Source organism: Branchiostoma belcheri, unplaced genomic scaffold, assembly GCF_001625305.1.
Source record: "Branchiostoma belcheri isolate BF01 breed outbred unplaced genomic scaffold, Haploidv18h27 scaffold14, whole genome shotgun sequence".
Classification (NCBI taxonomy): Eukaryota; Metazoa; Chordata; class Leptocardii; order Amphioxiformes; family Branchiostomatidae; genus Branchiostoma; species Branchiostoma belcheri.
The window spans coordinates 4,498,355-4,513,963 of NW_017802824.1; positions in this window are offsets into that span (position 1 = coordinate 4,498,355).

Sequence of the window (15,609 nt, forward strand, 5' to 3'; positions counted from 1 at the left end):
AATTGCTAAGCGTTTTACAGGAGACCTTTGCAAGGTGTAAACATGAAGGGTGATTGTAAAATGGGCGAGTCTAACGTAGACTAAATCCTCCCGGACATATATACGGCGCGCTAGGATCTAGGGAAATGGCATCTCCCAAAGGCTGCTAAGTACTGCTCGTCTGTTATTCGAATAAATGGTGTCCAGAGATCATAGGATATTCTGCGGACGTCATGGCATTACGCTGAAGCCCGTGTGTAGAAGAAGGGATATGTGGCTATCATGTCACATGAAAGAAAGGTGCTGAGACAATAACAGAGAAGGCTGTGTCTATACGACTGGGAGATATAGAAGTCTCTCCAAAGTAAAGCTAAAGCAAAGTTTAGAGCACAGTCGTGACTTGTAGTTCCAGAATTTAAGCCAAATTCTCAAACTTATGTCAGGTAGGGCTTGGCTAGCTATATAGTTCCATTCAACTTCTAGGCAGAAAGTCGTGATCAGCACAGTAATGTAGAAGGGTGTTTAAAACATCGTATTCTACTAACCAACTTAATTAATTTATCTGCATCTTACCTACTGGTCATTCCAGAGTGTTTCAAATATTCGGCAAGCCATTTCCTTGATGGAAGATGGTCACCAATTATGGATTTGATGGCCGTCGTAATTGTTGTGAACCATTAGCACGTCTGTTCTGATGGACTCATATGACAGCCGGCAGACAAGTAGGATAGCGTGCTTTATCTGAATCACCTCAGTAATGGAAAAGGCCCAAACCAATTTATACCTGGTCCCTACATGGAGACAACATCACTCCACATATGTACCGAATGATGCAGTCGGTCACCTTGACTGGCGAGCGAAATCAATCTTGGACCATCTTTGGTCTGACTATCTGAAGCCATTTTCTGCTGAATTTTGTAGATATAATGGCATACAAAATCAATGCCTTAACAGATGTTGATTACAAAATACAAGAGACAAGAAAGAATTTGATTTGTTGATGAAACATAGGCTAACGATGAGGTAGTTCACCCCATAAGAATATGCTATATGTATATACCGTATTCTCATCTTGGGGCATCTGCTTTTGGTGTTAGTAAAGATTCAATACGAGTACAGTCCCTCGCAGATAAATGTGCTTAGAGTGAAAAAAGATCAGGAATCGTTGGGCAAAGGTTTAAGGTTACCAGGCTAGGTCACATGAGTGACTCAGGTCTCACTGCGAATCGACGTGGTCAAAGGGTGTCAACATTACATTCAGCCCTGGACTGGCCAGGCATGTGACAAATACGTGTTAAACGAAGCACATCATTGCCTCCGGCTGGGTGCTGATTTCAAGTTCAACCTTTCGCCAGCTGTCGCGCATTTTATCTGTTGCTCAAATGCCAAGTTCGAACGGATTGATGAATGATGATAAATTGTAGTCTGGCGTCTCCCCGGGTCCCATTATCAGCTCTACCTGCTGCTGCCTCCCTCGGGTCTAGGCTCCACTGTGTCTGACTATGCGAGTAACAAGCTATTAAACATTTGGCCTTACCACAGGGTACAACACAATACAATGGTAACTATGGCAAGTGCTTACGTTGTATCGAAACAAGAGGGGCACAATTGCATTTCAACGAAACTTTCAATTTCTTGAGTGCAGGCAAATTCTTTAAGAACAATAACTGCTAGCTAAATCGTTTAATAGTAATATAATGGGATGGATTTGAATAGGTTTACATCAATGATTATTTCTTGGAACGCAGTAATGTATTCCCAGCATGAGGTTATTTCTGGCAGCCCTGCGTGGTGCAGTTATACCACCTTCTTTCATAGATAAGTCCACTGATCTGTATCGCATCAGTCACGTATTAGGAACGGGTATGAGAACCGAGAAGTAATTAGATGATAACGCGTCCTTGATAACGCGTCTAGATAACACGGTATCGAAACTATGGTTGAACTTTTATGACTTTACCATCAATCAACGGAAAAATCGGCGTTATCTTTATCTTTTGTGAAACTTGTAGGTGATAGATTCACCAAAAAGGATTCATGACATCTCCTATTGACGTGAATCTTTTGTCAGCTGAGTTGATGCAGAAGTAATGGGAGGAATGTTCGTAATGGTGATGCCAAAGGATTTTCGTAGACTGCAACAGCTTTACACCTTGTTGAGCACCTTGCGGCATGGCTAACTACTACTCAGCAATACCGTTCATCCAACCATGAATCGAGTACCGTCCAGGGAAGCAGATCATGGAACGATGTGTCTCTTTTTCTTCGTCTTCAACATAAACTGGACCAAGAAGCTTGGTTTGAACGCAAAAACATTAAAAGAGGACTACTACTTACTACTTAGGCCTGCTGCCCATCCTTGGGCATAGGCCACGGACTAGGTCCCTCCATCTGGTGCGGTCCTGTGCTATCTCTACCAGCTACCCCATCAAAAGATGGCTAATTGAACTCAAAATGAACACCATAGTGTTATTACTATGTAGCGTATATGAGCTGCATTGCATGTTCTTCTTTGATTTTCCCGTAGTTGGAAGTTGAATGAATGAATGAATGAATGAATGAATGAATGAATGAATGAATGAATGAATGAATGAATGAATGAATGAATGAATGAATGAATGAATGAATGAATGGTTTGAATGAATGAATGAATGGTTTATTAGAAAAGAAACTCTCGCAGCCTACTGGCTGAATTGCAGATTCCATTACAAGTACTTTAAAAGTGTCATTCAGTTATAATATAAAAACGATAATTAAATTTACCTATTTAAAATCAGTTCTGTCATGGCTTAAACATTCATGTCTCCGTTGCAGATGATTAAAAGATGATTAAAATAATAGATATATAATACACATAGATATATTTCGCGAACAGTACGACATACATGCGGGCCTAATTCTTTCATCACATAAGTCACAATTTTTTCCTTGTTCAAGTTCTCTGAAGGGTTGTGTTGAGAACAATATTGCTATTCATTCGTTTAACAGTCGGGTTAGGTATGGTATGGTAGAGTTTTGGTATCTATTTGTCCTACACTTCACAGTTCTCAGTTTGTTAGCATTTCGAGTGTTCCTGCCATGCTCCTCGCTTCCTCTCGGTGGGAGGAGGTCAGGGTTGATCTTAGAAGCAAATTTCCGGCATAAGTCCGTGCGTCGGCTGCTGAGTGACTGTAGGCCTGTAGTGTGCAAGGCTGAGTTGTAGTCCACGTACTGACCCCTCAGGATGGTGCGCAGTGCCCTCTTCTGTATCCCTCTCCAAGCGAGCTGACTGGGAACTAGTGAGTCCTGGGGTGCCATACAGGGGCACAGTACTCTACTACAGGTCTCACGTATGACTTGTAGACCTGCAGTAAGTCATTCACAGGGAGGTTGAAGTGTTTCAGTCTCCTTAATAGAAACAGCCGGCCGTTTTGCTTTGTTGAGCATCTTGGTTACGTTTGTTTCCCACTTCAGGTTAGCCTGGAGCCAGACTCCCAGGAGACATGCAACTGCCACACTTTCAAGTTCTGAACCGTAAATGTTGAGTGACGGCGGTGCAGGGGGAATCCTCAAAAAGCAAATAGTCATAATCTTACACTTGTCTCCATTCAGAAGCATGTAATTGTCCTTGGACCACTGACCGAACTTATCTAGCTCTTCTTGCATGATGGAACGTTCAAGGCGATGCCTTGATTCTGTCATTGTTAAGTCGTCTACGTATTTCCATTCATGTATACTGGGAGCAGCATCTCTGACAGCGTCATCAAAGACGGCTAAAAAATAGTATTGGTCCGAGAAGTGTGCCCTGAGGTACAGAACAGGTAAGTATCTCCCACTCTGACAGCTGTCCACCGTAACGAACGCGTTGGCGCCGATTTGACACAAAGTCACTGATCCAGGGGATGATGCTAGGTCTTGCACCAAGTTTGATCAACTTGCTTATGGCTACAGTATGGTCAATGCGGTCGAAAGCCTTAGAAAAGTCTGTCATGATCAAGGTTGTGATGTTTCCAGGCTTTTCAGATTCTTCCAGAAGTTCGGCCAGAATGTCCCCCTCAGCCAACATGCAGTGACCTTTAGAAACTTCTTTCTCAGTACTCCATTGGTCTGTCCAAATATAGCATTTTATGCATTCTCTGGTGATTCCCATAGTTGTAAAATCCTTATCTCAGGTACGATACAGCGGTTCGTGAGAAACATTACAGTACAAAGTAGGCTGATGGACAGCCACCTTGATGATCCAATAGCTTGCTGATGTGTAAGAAAACGGCTGGCAATCACATAGGGTGCAAGTAGATTACAATCGTTACAATTACTGCCCCTGCCTTAGATGTGTGTATGAATCAATGAAAGGTTGTAGAGAATCCCGGTATCTAATTAGATGGCTGTGTAATGCCCTGGTGTCTGGATAGTGATTGAACCCTGTAACACGGGATCGGATTATACTGCTCCAAAGGTCAATCTCATTGCCTGCTGATTTAACTCAACATGCTCATTACCTTCGTGAGGGCAATAGCAAATATGCATCTGGTTTAAAGCCGTCAACAAAGCTGCACATCTGGTACCCAACTACATTCAAATGGTCTTCACGGCCACCAAAGGTCCTGAAAACCTTCATAAATCTTCGCTCGCAAAAGAAACAGCTAAGAGTATTCCAATGGCTATATATTTTCCTCGTCGTCGTACATTAGGTAACGTATGTGTATTGGAGTGGCCATGCTTTAGTGTGCCATGCATATATGCATCCATCGGGTGTTATCGCCATGTGTCAGATGGTCAGCAATGGTCAGTGGTGATATATTGACGGCTTTCAGGTGCACGGACCTGCGCCTGTGATATGTAGAAGTAGGTTAGAACGTTAAGAAGGGAAGGAAATGCGATTTATCCTGGGAGGTTAAAGATAGAAAAGACCATGCCTCAACGATAATTAAGTCATATTTCAGGCTGTTTTCAAAAGCTAGTGCTTTCCAAGGCCCTTGACGTGGGTTCCAATACTATAAAGTGTTATAATGTTCCCTTATAGATGGTTTCCAAGGCCCTGGCGTAGGCCCTAGACGTGTTATAATGGTGCCTTACAGCCATCCACAAGATACGGACACAATGTGGTTTTCTTTGATATTTTTGCGGAGATACACGATTATTATAATAACTAGAATACACAAACGGTAAACAGAACGTCCTCCAAGATGCAAAGGACTGTGATGATGATGACAATGTACAATCAACGATTGGTTTCCTCTGCATTCTTCTTTAAATCCAATTGAGCTCCTTTAAAATGCAAAGTTACAGCAAAGTTTCTTCCCTCATAAGGAATCTGGTTACTTACCGGATATGTCATTAGGGTCTCTGTTATCAAGGGCATGTATCCTTCCTTTGAGTCTCTTGTTTAATGGGGCTGATCGATCTTAATTACTCGCTATCTTCACAATTTTTTCACAATTACAAGAATCGAATGCCGGTGGGTTGTAAGGACCCCGGATCGATTCTACGTTAAAATTAACGGAGTCATCTTAGGTTACCGACCAGACGAAATGTGAGTTGGTGACTTGCAAAATAAAGCCTGATAAATCATTCATGGGAAAACGATCCACGTTGCTTTAATGTGGGAAAGACACATTCCTTTCACTGCCCTACAATTGAAAACCCATACGGTTTATCTTAACAAAACGATTCTATTGAGATTCTATTGAGTTATAATAGTGCATATTTGAATATCAATCAATAGTTAGTGCTTATAAACCTGCATTTCTCCTCTGGTCTCTCAGTCACTGACGAAAGCTAGTGGATACTAGCTGAAACGTCTGACCGTTTCCAAAATCATATCCAGTTGCTTGAGTAACTGCTTTTTGTCGGATTCTATTGAGACTTGAGGTACTTGAATGTATGAATATGATAAAGGTACTGGCGTATTGATTACACATGTATTGATGAAGTCACTAGTTTCAATACAGAATAATTTCAATGAACTTTAGTTATGCATTACGTATGTAATGGACAAAAGAATTGTAAACGAATGGCAAATCAATTCAAGGCCCATATAACTTTGAATCGTTAGAGATGACAAATAAAAAACAGACAGTATATATTATATTCAACCCCGAAAGTGAAGTACACAAATGCTCCCGCATGGTGGGGCAAATAAAAACAGAAATACTCTAAATCGTCACAAAGGTGACACAGAACGGAAATATTTCATGCTTCAGGGTAATGTTAAAACGTACTGCTAATTCTGTACCAGACAGACATACTGGCTGCATTTCGTTTACAAAAACCCTGGGCCTAGCATGAACAATCAATTTTTGGGATATATATATATACCGGTACCGTTGATACGAAGTCACCATAACTGCAGATTTTATTAATCCATTCATTGCTGATTTATGCACAATATTTTAGCATAACTTTTTATGGTACCTGTCACTCTATCTTTGTCACTCTGAATTTATAAATAATACGTCTACGTTGACTGTTGAGTAGCCCGTTAGCAAGAGAACAAGAGAAAACACTGTATGTGTTGTGCACTGTGCAATATATTTGAAAGTTGTACATAATATTTTAAGATGCTGATTTCACAAGTTCTTGAACGCTAGCTTATGTAAGTGTGAGGACGCGAGTGGTAATTTACCGGGAAATTGTTGTTAGACGCTTAGTCTGCTCTCAATGGCCTGCTATTTTAAGTGGTCATTATCCGCTCCAAATTGCATTCAGTCGACATTTCCATGGCACGGACACTTAAGGAATACTTAAGAGTAAAAGTAAATGGTTCTTAAGTGTTGAAGAACACCTCAAAACTTGTATTAAGCTGAGATAAAAGGCGGGTATGATTGACACGGTGACACCGGGGGTTACTGCAGCCGTTTTCAATCACATGTGCTTCCTTGGCGTGATTGTTTTCAGGTCAGGTCAGGAGGAATGAGACGAGTGATAGTCTTATTACATTCCTCTGCAGGGCCGCTCCTGCCGAGGGAGATAAATCTCTCTCCCTGACCTGCACCGCACAAATGAGGGTCTGGCAAATGACGATATGACGGAATGAATAGTTCGCATTTTCTTAATGTCGCCCCCCTATCCCAGCAGGAAATAAAGGTAGACAGAAAAATGGAGAATAGGCAAGTTACTATAATCTCTTGTTGAATGGGCAGCCCTCAAACGCTGAGAAATGGCATTGAAATTCTAGTAGGTAAAAACTTGTCTTTACTTTGCCTCACGCAGATATGCATTTGGAGTGATTACAGAAAGTAATACCCTTACCCCTACGGGCTATCTAAGGTCATTTCCTCTAATCACCCTTTGAAATACGCTTGAGTGCAACTGTCTGGAAAGTTTTAGAGGCTGAAAAGTTCGCTAGAAGTCAATGTCTGTATGTCAAGGTCTTATAAGGAGGTGTACATCAAATGCTGTATTGTTGTCGGTAACAGAATCAAGCAGCAACAAGTGGTGTGTTTTAAAGAGTAGACCTGAAAAAAGCAAAGGCCACAAAGAGGATACTGCACTTTGGTTTATTTCTTTGGATGTGTTTATTATATATGTTATGTCTTTAATTGCAAAAGTAGTTCCAGGGAATCAGAAGCAATGGCATCTATGTTCTTTTCTCTTCATCCGAGCCAGTGCCATCACCCCGTTTCGTCACTAAATCAACCCGTTTTGAAGTTATTTTGTACTCTTGTCCAATGTTCTTTTATCGTTGGTATTTGCAATCAGTCTTTGGGCAGGAATTTGTAATAAACGTATCAATTGAACATCTAAAAATATCGGTCCTCTAAGCCCGTGCTCCGATGTGCAGCTGATTGAAAATCTCCATCTTACCGTCGAGTAGCTTAAGTCTACACCCGTGTCTGCTGCGCCTGAAAGTAACCCTAATTTTCCGACAGACTGGACAGACGTCAGCGCCTGATGAATTCCCAAATACCACATCTCCGGGGAGGATGGACCATCTCCTCCGCCTACCCGACCTCATCATCACTCCGTTACCATCATCACTCCGTTACCATTATCATTCCGTTACCATCATCATTCCGTTACCATTATCATTCCGTTACCATCATCATTCCGTTACCATCATCATTCTGTTACCATCATCACTCCGTTACTATTATCACTCCGTTACCGGCGCTGGTAGAACCATATATATATATATGTATATAAATATATAGCCAACAGAAGAAGGTCTCTCGTGATCTTACCGAGCGTAGGGTGGTGCCCATCTCCATTTCGTAGCCCTTTGGCGACACAGAGTTGTGCAAGGGGCTGGTCCGCTGGTAGTACTTTGTGTTTGACCTTCCCACACTCTTTCTCATATGTGCTGAGTGCTAAGCAGAGAAAGAATCTTTAGTATGATCCGGCCGGGGTTTGAACTCACGACCTCCCGGTTACAAAGCGAGCACTCTACCAATTGAGCTAACAGTCTCCAATTTAATTCTGGACTTCCAGTTTAATTCTGGACTAATTCCCATATCTCAGCAAACTTACATCTAGATGGGCTAATATCGTAAAGTATAAGTAGAATTAATGTAAGAAATATGTATATACTGCAGCAGCCATCGAGGACCCATTGGGGATTAACCCAAATCTGTAGAATTCTTCCCAGAATTCTGGCTCCAGTTCCCAGAATTCTGGCTCCAGTCCCAGACTTGTCTGCCATGTATTTCTTGAATCATTTTTACCTACGACATTAGCCCATCTAGATGTAAGGGTGCTGCAATATGGGAATTAGTCCAGAATTAAACTGGAGGCTGTTGGCTGTATTTCATTGTCAGCCAGGATGACATGAGTGTTTATCACAAGATAACTTGCAAACGGCTATGCTTTGAACAATGCAGATATGTCAGAGGATTTGGAACCACATCAGAATGATATTGGGGTTTTCCTTTTTTTACACAGTACTGTTGCTCACCTGCTTAGTAATACGTTTATTTATTTATGAAGATTTACCACATTTGTGGAAGAATTGACATAACAGGTGCCTATCACCTGTTCAAAGATGTCAACCCTGAGACCAGATTGTAAGGTTTGAACAACTCACACCGGGAAGGTCCCCTACTCTTTAATAAGTGTGGTGGGTTCTTTAACGTGCGTGGGGTGTGGCTCTCCCAAACACGGGACCTCCGATTAACGTCCTAACCGAGGGACGGCCCTAACCGAAGCTAGGTACTCATTTTCACCATAGTGAAGTGAGAAAAGTCGTGTGATGTGACTTTCCCAAGGGCACAAGATCGGTGACAAGATGGGGTTCGAACTCGGGATCTCTTGGTTCCAAGCCGAAGACGCTACCGCTACGCCACACAACCCCACGTTTCGATGCCTATCAGACATCTTCTTCAAAGCTTCTGACTACAGTAATGATTCTCGCATCTATATGTAACCGATTCCTTGATTCACCAAGTTTGTCTATTATCCTATATTCGATGTTGTACCAACCTGATGAAATTATTTTTGGCAGATCAGAAGAAGTTTGATATGGACAGTATTAACATTATTTTAGTCTCTTGTATCACCTTGGTAGTTGGAATTTGTTGTAATAGAAATATATGGCACATTTTATGGAACTTCTGGAACTGCTGACGACTGGACAAAACGTCGTTGTCTGGCTTGGGGGTTTACGGTACGTTGAACTGCTCCCCTGGCCCTTATCAACATAAACCCTTCCGGTTTTATTTGTCTTTAAGTCCTCGTAAGACCCAGAAGGAACGTGGCTAATATCCAACTTAATCTAGTTACGGAATGAAGAGTGTTGTGATCGATGTTTGTGGGGCTCAAAGGAGGTCACAAATGAGTAGCTGAGCATTCATTTTCATTTCCTTTTCCGCGTTACGACAGGCAATCATCACAGCAGGGAGGCTCCCCATCGAAAATCTAGATCTGCGACCAAGTTAGTTGAACACACAGGTCGCACAAAAGTATACATTATTTGTCCCCCGTCTCTCTTAAACAGTCTTTCTCGTCATGTTTTGATCATAATGATAATCCTTGGCAGGATACGACAGGCAATAACCACAGCAGGGAGGCTCCCCATAGAAAATCTAGTTCAGTGACGAAGTCAGTTGTACATACAGGTCCACACAAAAGCATAAATTACTTGTCCTCCGTCTCTCTAAAACAATCTTTCTCGTCATGTTTTGATCATAATGATAATCCTTGCTTTAACTGCAAGATGAAATCTCGTTTTTATAAGTCTATCTCGTTTGCATGAAAGCCTGATGCACTGTGTATCTTTTTATCGACATGATCGGGAGCTGTGTACACTTTATGGTTGCCAGTGCGCATAAGAAGCACGCTAGCATCTCTAATTTAATTTGAGTAATCAAATTACATTACACATATAGGAAATGGCTTGACCCTCTTTTACGAGATCCCTTTTAATGGCCAGTCAGTATATTTACTACTCTCAGCAAACTGGATTGAAAGGCGTAGGTTTAGTGTTGAAAGCATTGTTAGGTTATAACAACTACGCACTACTGCAATTTAAGTCTCGACAAACGAAGTGAGAGCATGCCCTATACTCCTTTAAAGGTCTCAACATATCTTATTATCATTCCAATAAAATACGAATACCCCTCTTGGTTATAGTTCTTTATATTTCCATCTTCAGCCAATTTGATACCTCGGCTATGAAGTTTTAATGGCTTTCATGGAGCAAAAAGCAAGTTTCATCCATTAGAGTTGCTATTCAAATTAACTATTCCCTATTATGTACAATAAAATATCATTTTATCAGCAACATAAAGACATACAGCTACTTACACTACTGCTCCCACATGTATATCCAGCACTTTCCAACGTTCATTTGTCCTGACACGGGAGCCTTATTTTTTATCCTTAATAACAGGAATAATGTAATGCTCACGATGTACATGATTAATACACTAACAAAACCTTATAAGCATAATCGTTTCCTGGCAAAAGTTTGCACGTACCCAAGCGACAGCCATTGTATGGTTACCCAAGTACATGGTTTTTACCTCCAGTGAAAGAGATATACTTCCGCGCGATGGCACTGTTTTCGGTCGTGTTTGTGTGTTCGCAGCTATAACTCCCGTTTGGCTGATACGACTTCATTGCTTTTCAGTAAATGATCAGTTATTTGGGTCCAGATGACCTGTATCTGTATTTTCACGTGTTGAAATAAAATTCGACACCCCTTTATTGTATGTGGTGTGGTATCGTCTATCAACAGCTGTTGTCCCCCAGGCTATACCACCTTCAGAAGTTGGTGAGTCTGTCTTGTGTACTAGTATTATGATTATGTTTATGATAACATCCATAAAAAGCTATGTAGCGTTACAGGTAACATTTTCATCAATCTGATGTCTGAAATTGTTAGGAGTGAACATATCATGCATTAAATACTTCTCGGAGGTTTGCAATCGCAGATTTCATGATACCACGGCAGGTTGCCAAATCTTATCCCAAACAATCTCTTTGTTTCCTCAGTCCTACACTAAAGGTAAAAAAAAATCTATCAGAAATCAGCTACTTCGAATTGATGTATATCTATCTGTACCGCCTGATATGAGTGTGTGTACCAATTCCCCAGGCAGGCTATAAGAACGACAAACGTCGATTCTCTTCCCCACTTTCCTTGACAATTGAGGAATCGTGGATCTGCAGTGTCCTCCGGCAGTTTGACCGTCTAATGCAGCACTTAGCTAACCGGATCTGTACCGTAGATACCCAGCCCTCCCCTCCTGGATGCCGCGACAAGCCGTGAGGACAATCCCGGACACGCCACGTACTCCCGAGCGTGATTGCCAGCACCGCTCTGGAGATTGATAACGCCAACTATCACCGTCGACTCAAAGGCAGCCTCCGGTTGATGGATGTCTGTAGCTTGAGCTGAGGGATCGGCAGGATTATTCAGGAGAAGTCTTGTCTCATGAGGTGGTGAGGCTGCAATCTATCTACAAAGGGACACTCGTTCGCCTTGAGGGGCTGTCTCAACAGTCCGCCGCGCTAATAAACTTGAAATGTCGTTTCTCCGCCTTTATGGTATTACTTGTTGTCCTTAGGGGGCTACTGGGCATTTGCTGGTGCCAAGTATCTCTGTAATGGGAGAAGACATTCTTGCTAGAAGTAGTTCTGGCTACTTTTGCTAATTATTGTAACAATTTGAAAATGTTCTTTTCTCAAAAGTAAAATTGTTGTTGCAATAGTTACAATATGAATCGTTCAAAATTCAAGTTTTAACATTTCATACGGCCATATATCTCTGTAATGGGAGGAGACATTCTTGCTAGAAGTAGTTCTGGCTACAAATGCTAAGTATTTTGACAATTTTAAATTTTCTTTTCACAAAAGATTCTTGTAGTTTTCGTGCAAAATTCAGTTAACATTCGCTGCGGCCAAATATATGTAATGAGAATGGGCATTCTTGTTAGAAGTAGTTCTGGGCTACTTTTGCACAGTATTTAGACAACTTGGGACATTTCTTTTCTCTAACATAAAAAGATTTCTTCAGTTTTCGCTGAAAATTCACTTAACATTTGCTGCTGGCAAGACCCCCAAAAAGACAATTATTCAGAACTTTACGATTGGTTGATCGCAATTGGCTTTGAAGTCGTCTGGAAAGTTCATTTCTGCAGGCGTCTGGCAACTTCGCAAACTACGTGTTAGGCCTTTAAATGCTTATCCCTGTAGAATTATTTTACGATAAATTTCAGCAACCCATCTATGATCTATTACATATTAACTTTGTTATTTTTTTTCATTTACTAGAGACTTTCTTTATGAACATATATGAAAGGGCCAATCAAATTGAAGACGTTTCGACGCTATACTGTCTTCATGTAATAATTATACGGAATTCACAAATAAGAGGGCTGATAACATATATAGTATTACGCTGTTTTAAGTGAGTGTAATAATTGTAACATTTCTACGGCGACTGAATTCTTCCTATTATTTCTAAGTTTTTAATTTTTTTTTAAGTTTTACCTTTAAGCTAAAATGTAAGACATCAGATATATATTTCAGTTGTCCATTATTTCAGGTTTCTATAACTATATCTATAATTTTTGGGCAGTATGAATTATGGACTACTAAATTTACAATGACTATATACCACAACGGTTTGTTCTCGTACTCAACTCCACATGTTTCCACGTACAATACAGATTGTTAACGGGGGTCGAACTGACATGCTATTTTATATCCTTTTTAAATTACTTTGCTAAATGAGCAGAAAAGCCACGCGTGCTTAAATGAGAGGGCGAGGGGGCAATAGTAATCCTACATTAATCTGCATGTGTGCCATTCTCTCTCCTTCTGAATCAATTCTGATGAGATTAAGCACTGTAAGTCCGCATATTATGGGATTAATTTTGTGGGATTTATCGCCAGGCCAGGTAACCTGGCATTAAGAAAAGTGTAATTCCTGGGAACTACGGGCAACCGGGAATGAAAAACCGCCTCGGACTGTGGCTTTCGCCTGTACAAGCCTGGCTTTGTGATATAAGCATTTAATCAATAGTTTGAACCCAGGGATAAGAGATTGCCAAGGTTGCTTAGGTCTTTGGGTAGTTAATTTCTAACTTTGAAAACTATGTGAGTGTGTTGTTTTTGTTAATATCTAAATTTGAAAACTGGTAAATATCAACCGAGGAAGAAAAACCGCCTCGGACTGTGGCTTTCGCCTGTACAAGCCTGGCTTTGTGATATAAGCATTTAATCAATAGTTTAAACCTAGGGATAAGAGATTGCCAAGGTTACTTTGGTCTTTGGGTAGTTAATTTCTAACTTTGAAGACTATGAGTTTGTGTTGTTTTTGATAATTTGTAACTTTGAAAACTGTGGTAAATATCAACGAAAGTACATACTTATTTATTTTGGCCAAAGACCAAATTGGTACCCAAAAACTCAAGAGAAATATATAGCTTATACAAGATGAAGTTGGATTCAATGTGTATTTGTCTACTTGCGCATGTGTGTACCTGTTGTTAAACTAGAAAAGCATCTTCAATGCGGTCTGAAATTTTAAAGCTTTTACCACCGAAATAGAAATAGGGCAACCATCATAATAATAATATATACGCTATATAATATATAGCTTTTTTGAGAAGATAAAGTTGGATGATTCAATGTGTATTTGTCTATTTGCACATTTATGTACACGTTGTTAAACTAGAAAAGGGTATTCAATGCAGTCTAACATTTTGGAGCTTTTACCACCGAAATAGATCTAGAAATAGGGCAACCAGCATATTATACATCCTCACAGTGCAAACACTGTATCAGATTATAATGTAGACTTATTAATCTGCAACTGATGATGACTTAACCGACCAAAAATGAGTTATAGAGTCATGCTTCACCAGAAGATGGAGTGCCGATATAATTTTTTTACATTTCATGTTGCGTGATTGACGTTTTCGCGACGCTATTGACGTCACCATGACGTCAGCCCCGCCGTATTTCATAATTTTTCCTTCTTAACTTCAAACGTAATGTGATCTCTCTGGGAGTCCGGAATATGCTGGCCTATCTCGTCAATTGGAAAACGGATGTTATACAACTGACTTTGTCAAGTCAACAGAAGTCGTTGACGCTTAACACTATATCAACCTACCTTACAGACTCTCAGTATAAAAATTTCAGCCAAAATTAAAAACGGGTATAAATTTAAGAGAAATGGAACAAACAGGTTTATGAGAAAAATCAAAATAACTAATACAAATATTCATTAATCCATAATATTCAGGTCAGAGTCTGAGTGATTTGAAGGCAAGCAAATGATGATCAGTACTTTGTCACTGTCAGTTTTACAGCAATATATAAAGCATGTCGTTAGCGCCACCTACCGATACTGTTCTGTATTGCAACGAAAGAACAAGGCAAGAAAACAAGATAATTTATTTGATCGTTTATTACATTTTTATTCAAACCCCATCAATAGACAAATATGAAAAACGAATAACCACATCGACAGGAAACCCGCATCGTAAAGTTATTTATAGTAATGAAAATGTAAGATATTGATTCAACACTGTTAGAATGTCCTTTACACGAGTCATTGTATATTAACAACATTTTTACAAAATGAAACAAAGATCAACATGATCTTAATATGATACCATTAGCGGTAATGTGTATTATTCACTATGGAATGAATTAGTCAGAAATACAACGAAATTACATAGAGTTTTGATAGGTTCAAGCAAGTGACAATGTCGCAAGTTGAGTCCACGCACATCAGTGCCACCTGGCGACATACACCAGTACTGTGTCTCCATATGCAAGGGTTTAACAATATGTGCCATTACTCAAAAGAAACAAGAATTACCAGGCTGACGAATTGTATTGTCCTCAACCTGCCTTAAAGTCAACAACAAACGTATCATACATTGCTACATCTACATGAATAGCTACATACAATTCAACCCATTCAAAGCCCACACTGTTTATCAATATTTGCACTATACTTGTTGATTACAAAAATATGTTTGTCTTTATAAAATCAAAAACAGAATGTTGACATCGATTTTGCTGACTGATCATGACTTCCAGCACCACTTTGTTATATCACTTAACCCATCTAGTCATATGAAATAGCATGAAAAAAAATGTGTAACCTTGCCCCCAGGGTAATGTTAAAAATGCAAAATTTTAAACGAGTCCTCAATGAATTGCAAATTTCTTTATCCACAATCACTTATGTAA